The 6,992-nt window shown below is 46.8% G+C and overlaps 1 long non-coding RNA gene across 1 annotated transcript; it reads right to left on the bottom strand.

The window, feature by feature from the left end:
• Positions 1–636: 636 nt before the first annotated feature.
• LOC128628037 (uncharacterized) lies at positions 637–6,655 on the bottom strand. The gene is made up of 3 exons (XR_008392362.1): positions 6,472–6,655; positions 6,265–6,341; positions 637–1,010 (listed from the first exon to the last, which is right to left on the bottom strand). It is a non-coding gene; the product is annotated as an uncharacterized LOC128628037 (long non-coding RNA).
• Between the last annotated feature and the right edge of the window lie 337 nt (positions 6,656–6,992).

Raw genomic sequence — 6,992 nt, 5'->3', positions numbered from 1 at the left:
CTTCATGCTGGGGGACCAGGAAGAGACGGTCAGATGCTGTGGAGCAGCTGCCGTCTGTCTGCTGGCCCTGCGCTCGGTGCTAGAAGGCCAACGAGGCCTGACTTCCCCCATCCTCTCACACTGTGCACAAGGCGAGGGTGTCAGAAATACGCGTGCAGCCAGCATCACGCACACGCGTGCATTTTTGCACTTATGCACACGTGCTCTTACACTCACAGAGAAGACACACTTGAATGAGACATAGCACAATGGACTTTGAAACAGAAGACAGGCAGTTGTGCCAGGAGACCCACATGGCGACCCAGAGGCTGCTCTGGCTCCTGGCCAGCAGAGCCCTGGAGGTCAGCATCCCACCTTAAAACAAGTCCCTTTGAGTGGGTCCTCGTTCCTACCGACAAAACATCCAGCGACTTCCTTCTGTCAGAACCGCTGAGACTCCAAGATATGTCCGTAGGGGGAATAGCGTGTAAGGAGGCGGAATCAGTTTGTGATGTTAAGTCACCATTACAGTGGATGTGCAGATTCCCTCCAGAAGGAAACAAAGGCGTGGCTGGCCTGGGGTGGGGGACCAGAGTGGGACACAGCCTTCATTTTCACAGGGTTTAATACACATTTTGAATTTTGTTCCAGGTTTATATATACATATATTACTTAATGAAAATAAGAAATTAATACAAAAAAATTAAATTCCTAGACTCAGAGGAATCAGACTGCTTCATGAGCAAGTTCCCAAGAGTGGAGGCCCACACACCTTCCTCACCACTGAGGCACCTAAGGGCTGCAGGCCCAGGCACACCACCAGCTCCGGCTGGAAGGCACACGGGAGCCCTGGGCGGTGGTGGGCCTGGAGAGCCAGGTCACATCGGAGCTTCTCCCAGAGTCACGGGTGGAGGAGGCTGAAGTCCAAACATTTGCTCACTGCTTGCATGCTTCTGCTGGGGAATCAAGGTCCCAGGAGAGGAAGTACCCTTGAAAGGAGTGGTGCCCACCTTGGCTGCATCTGGATGATACTGGGGAGGACGATACAAAGTAGGAAAGTTTCACTCACTTTACTGGGCACTGTTGGGTGGCAGGCCACCACAAGTGTCCAAACATCTCCCACAGAGATGATGGGACACAAGGCACTTGAAACTGGGTGGTGGGGGAGGGGCTGGGAATGGAATGGTGGATGGTCAGATCAGAGGAAGCAGGTCAGTGAGTAACAGGCCATAAGTCACTACAGGCACTTCCTGAGGACAGAGTGCTCTTGAAGAACTGGTAAACTATACTGAACACGAAATTACAATTTCAGAGGCAATCAATGAGATTTGGTTGCATGACTCATAAGTCCATCGGGGCTAAGACCTCTGTGTCTGGCATGCCCCACCCGGAGGCAGTTCCTTGGCCCTCAGCGGGAGAGAGAGCTGCGGCAGGCCGTGCTCCTGGGGAGGCTCAGCGGCCCGAACAGCAGGGGCGGGTCAGTGGGTCCTGGCGCATTCCCTCACTTTCAGGCTGAGGGGGCCTACTTCTTGGCAATCTTGGGGCATCCAGCAATATGGGAGGACATTTTTCTTTTATGAAAATGTTGAAATAATTGGAGCCGAATGACACAAATCTGGCACAAAAATTCCTGCAGGGAGTCCTGAATCCCAGGCTGCCAGTTACAAATGTTCTCATTTGTTTGGTCAATATTAAACAATGACTTATGCCAGTGAATAGAAATGACTAAATATATGACTAAATATGGTTTAAGGGGATTGCTTTCTATAACAGTGAGTAGTCTAACTATACATCTTGTTATTGTTAGCAAAAAAGTATTAACCTCAACCATTCTGGGACAAGCAAGGGGGTTTTTAGTCACGGTCGATACCCAAAGGCTAAAGGCCCTACGAAAAACTAGTCCCACCCAAACTGAAAGAAAGGAACGGGGCACCCCTGCATTCCCCTGCCAGTTCATCTTTTCAAGGTGAGGGCCCCTTTTAACTTCACATCATTTCTGGTCCCCCTGTGACTGTGGCTATTTGTTCTGTCATGTGACCTGAGAACATCTGCGTGGGGCTGTCTCCAACTTCTGTCAGATGACCCTGAAGCCCTCATCCCCCGCCTGTCTTCCCAACAGGGTGACCAGCTGTCCCAGTCTGCCCGGGATCCAGGAGCTTCCCAGGGCATGGGACTTTCAGAGCTAAAACCGGAAAGGTTCGGGGCAAACCAGGACAAGTTGCTCAACCTACTGCCTGATCATTCAGCCCCAACATAGCTGCCTCTTCCACTCAGACCCATGAGGATGGGGAGGGGCAGCGAGGTTCTGGCGAGAATAGGGCAATTATAACTTGTCCCACATGGTGGTCCACCTGCTCCGGACTCTGTGCCAGGGGCTTTTCAGGCCTTAGCTCACTCACACTACCTGAAAGTGCCTTCCCCATGAGTCACAGAGATGTTTAAGATGTGTGCAGGGTCATTCAGCCCGTAGGGAGTGGGCAGGGGTCACAGGCCTGCCTGACGGCAGAACCTCACCTTTCACGCAGCAGCGACAGGAATACAGACCAATTATTCTACACTCTCTCACACCCCATCTCAAAATTTTGCTCAAGAAGCCCTAAAATGTTTTTGAAAAGCTTTGTACTTTCTCAAAATTAAACTCTAAAGTATTTTATCATATGCTTAAATTGCTCTCTCTCTCTTTAAGCATATGATAAAATACTTTAGAGTGTGTAAAATCTGATATTAAATAAAACTACATCACTCTTTAAATGTATTCAATGATAATGACTACTTGGTCATATCTAGCAAAACTACATGTTCATGCCTTCACTCAGCAATCCTATTTCTAGGAATCTACCTCTAAGATACTAACAAAAATTATAAAATGACGTATTGTAAGACTATTAACTGAGGTACTGTTATAACAGCAAAAGACAGGAAATCCACATTTTCAGCAATCGGAGACTGGTTTAAGAAGCCAAAGTATGTCAGTGTAATGGGGTGCTATGTCTCTATAAAGAGGAATAAGGAGAGTTTCTATATACAGTATAATCTACAGGTCCAAAATATAATGTTAAATGAAAAAAGGCAAGGCACAGGATCATGTATATAATATTATATCTTATATTGATATATAAGGACTTGAGAAATATTCATATTTCATGTCTGCCTATATTTTTAAAACAAAAGCAGGAACAGCTGAAGAGAAAATGCAAATGGTTTTCTGTACGGGGAGGAAGTATAAAGGGTTTGGGGGAAGAGAATGGATACTAAATTTCTCTGAACTTACCTGACTTTATAGCTTTGCTTTGAATCATGCAGATGTTTTATAGAATACTTATACAAAATTAATTCAGGAGAAATGCACACAGAAAAAAAAACATAAAATTTTAAAAAAATGAACCTAACTGGATACCAACTTGGTGGCTTAGCCATACAGAGAATTATCAAATTATCAATTGCTGTATTTAAAATACAGCAATCTGACTTCCGATCAAGATGGAGGCATAGGGAGATATACTTCTCCTCCTCACACAACCACAGGAAGAATCACAACTAACCTCAAAACAAAATGAACACCCAGAACTGCCAGAAAATTAAACTGTATGGAACTCCAACAACCAAGGATTTAAAGAAGCCAAATTCATCCAGATAGGCAGGAGGGGTGGAGATGGAGAGTCAGGGTGGAGAGGACAAGGTGTGGTGTGGAGTGGCAGTGGTGGTGGCGGCAGAACGGTCAGTCCCACATTCAAGTGTGGTGGATAAAAATCAGAAGGGACCCCTTGGGAGTGAGCAATCCCAGCCCCACACCAGACCACGCAACCCAGGATTTCAGCTCTGGGAATGATAAAGCCTCACAATTTCTGGCTGGAAAAACCAGTGGGGCTTATGGCAGTGGGAGAAACTGTTGGCTTTGCAGGAGAGTTTGATTAAGGGGCCTGCACAGACTTAGAACGTATGCAAACCCACCCACACTGGGAATCATCACCAGGGCAATAGCTGAGGGGTGCTCCGCCCCACACCCATAACAGGTGTGCTAAGACAGGGAGTCAAAGAAGCTCTACCTAATACACAGAAACAAACACAGGGAGGCTGCCAAATTGAGGAGGCAAAGAAATATGGCCCAAATGAAAGAACAGAACAAAAGCCCAGAAAAAGAACTAAATGACATGGAGATAGACAACTTATCAGATGCAGACTTCAAAACACTGGTGATTAGGAAGCTCAGAGACCTCATTAAGTACAGCAAAAACATAAGGGAAGAAATTAAAGCTACGCTAAGTGAAATAAGGAAAAATCCACAGGGAACCAACAGTGAAGGGAAGGGATTCAAATAAATGATTTGGAATAGAAGGAAGGAAATAAATAAAAATAACTGAGCCCACACATAATACAAAGACAAAAACAATTGAATTCAGGCCACAGTCCTCAGCACCTTTACATGCTCTTGTTGGGAACGTAAAGAACACAAGGTCCTGGCCTCTGTTTAGCCAGGCCCTTTGTCAGTGCTCCGTTAGCAGAGAACGAGCTTGCCCCCAAGTCTGAATAATGTCTCCCTGCAGCACAAAAGTGACTCCTCATCCTCAAAGTTCAGTGTTTCTCAGCTCTGATGCAACCACTGCATGTAGAGCACCCACCCAGGGACTTGGAAAACAAGGGGAACTGACTTGAACATGAAGTTCATGCTGCTTGATGAGTAAATGTCTTTGGTTTCCGACCCAGGAGTTGCGTGCCTTCTGCTGACCTCCCTGAAAGTGTGGCAGGCTGACTCGGTGGCTCTGAGGAAGCCAAGGTTCCAGACACCCACCATTTCACCAGTCACGGTGGGCAGTTATTAGATTACCAGCTCATTAGTTTGGAAATTGGTAAAAAAAACATTTTTTAAGGATGTATTGCAGTTTCTGTACATACTGTATTTCAGGGTAAGTCAATAGCTGACGTAGGAAAGTTCTTTAGAGAAATATTTGAATAAATTCAGAAGGGGTGGGTAGAATTTGAAAATCATCATTTTGCATAATTTAATATAATAGTGAATCCAGACAAGGTTCATTAATGGCTGTCTTTTAAAACCACTAGCTAAAACGTTGATGGTAAATTCGATGATGCATCACTCTGTCAGGAATGTTTCCCCAAAACAGACAACAGATTTATGACAACAATTATGTGACTCCTGCTGGGATAAGAATTAAATTACACCATCTATGAAATGTTCTTATAGAAAATTGCCCACGAATTGGATTAAACTTCCAGTTCTGACTGCCATTCACAGGAAAGACAGGGAACAGAGCAATACGTTGATGATACCAAGAGGGCACAGCCAACCTGGTCCCGAATACGGGGTACTCTGCAGGACAGATGACTTGGTTTCTTCAGTAAAGAAACAACCAGAAAAAATGAGGTCGGAGGCAGAGATAGGACAGGAGAACTAGAGGCATGTTAACTAGATGCAGTCGATGCATGAACTTTGGATCCTGATTTAAACAAACCACCTGTAAAAGCCATTAATGAGGCAACTGGGGAACCTAAACATGGTGGGATATTTGGTGATAGCGAGGAATGCTTGTGAACTTTTGGGTGCTACAATAGCACGTGGTTATGTTTTTGAAGAAAAAAGACTGAGTACTCACAGAGAAATGACGTGAGTCAGGAGTGGGGGTGGGAGTGGCGGCCAAAGATGAAACCAGATCCGTCAAATGTTAATAATTATTAAAGCTGCTCGTGGACACATGGGGGTTCGTTTTACTACTTTCTTCACTTGTGTGATTGAAATTTTCTATAGTAAAAAAAGTATTTTTAAGCAACATGGTACTATTCCTGGGCTTCCTAAATATGCAGCTGAGGAAATCCAAACACATAATAATTATGTATTTGAGAGTATTCCAACAGTCCATCAAACGTGAGGAGAAGGAATGAAACCTGTCGAAACGAGGCTGATTTTCTAAAGGCTGTGGAATTTCATCCCAAGCAAAGTGTGAGACACATGTTGTCCCAGGCCTACACTTAAGTAGACAATCTGCTTTTAATTTACTTTCTGGAATCATTAGCATAAAGAGAAGGTAAAAGGACTGTGAATCATGTGAAAGGTATCAGATTTCTGAATATCGAAATGGAGTCAACACACTTGAGGAGCCTGGAGCCCACTGGGCTGGGAGTCAGTCAGCAAGAGGGTGCCCCTCAGGTGCTGCCCCAGCTTCCACCACCCCAGCCTCCCGCACCTCTCTGAATGCGCTAGGTACCCGCCCTGTGCCTCTCAGCCTGCACCGGAATCCTGCCCTTGGGCCCTCGTGGGCCCGGCTTACTCACGTTGGTCCTCCTTTCTCTCTCTTTGCCCATCTCTCTCCAGCTTCTGTGTCCTGGCCTGGAGCCATTGGCATGTGACGCTGTGGGAAGAAGCCATGTGACATTGTGGGAAGGGGCCAGACTCCTGATCCTGTTATGCATTTGCCCAAAAGGAAGGAGCCCCAGTCCTCCCAGACCATGGGGAAGGGCCGTGAGCTTTGAGCCCCTCACCTGCATGGGTCCAGCCTTCCATCCTCACTTTTCCTCCTCTGGGTCTCCGGATGGGCCTTCCCTTGCCACCCTTACTGGGAAAGGCGGCCTCCTGTGTGCTCCCAAGGACTCAGCAACAAACCCACACCAGCTCCTGCAACATGCTGGCCTCCTGGGCAGGCTGGCCAGGCTGGAACCACCTGGTCCTTTGCAGGCCGCTGTCCTTGAAGGAAGAAGGATGAGGAGGTGCCCGTGGATCCGGAGGGGACAGAGTGGAGGGTGACAACATGTGGCAGAAGGAAAAGCAGGGGTTCAGATGTCCCCCAAGAGGGCAGTCTACCAGGACTCGCAGAAGTAAAAGCTGAGTCCAGCAGATGGCCAGCAGGCCCTCATTCTGAGGCCATCACTGTGCCGGCGCAAGCAGTGCCAGGAAGAGGGAGAGGGGCCAGGCAGATTCACTCATTCCGAAATCACACTGGCTGAACTGCAGTGCCTGCCACACTGTCCTACCACCGACAGCCTCTGTTTAAATGTGACACAAC

Source organism: Artibeus jamaicensis, unplaced genomic scaffold (assembly GCF_021234435.1).
Source record: "Artibeus jamaicensis isolate MK-2021 breed Jamaican fruit bat unplaced genomic scaffold, CSHL_Jam_final contig_519, whole genome shotgun sequence".
Lineage (NCBI taxonomy): Eukaryota > Metazoa > Chordata > Mammalia > Chiroptera > Phyllostomidae > Artibeus > Artibeus jamaicensis.
The sequence above is the reverse complement of the archived record's forward strand: the minus strand, read 5'-3'. Positions and strand labels throughout refer to the sequence as shown.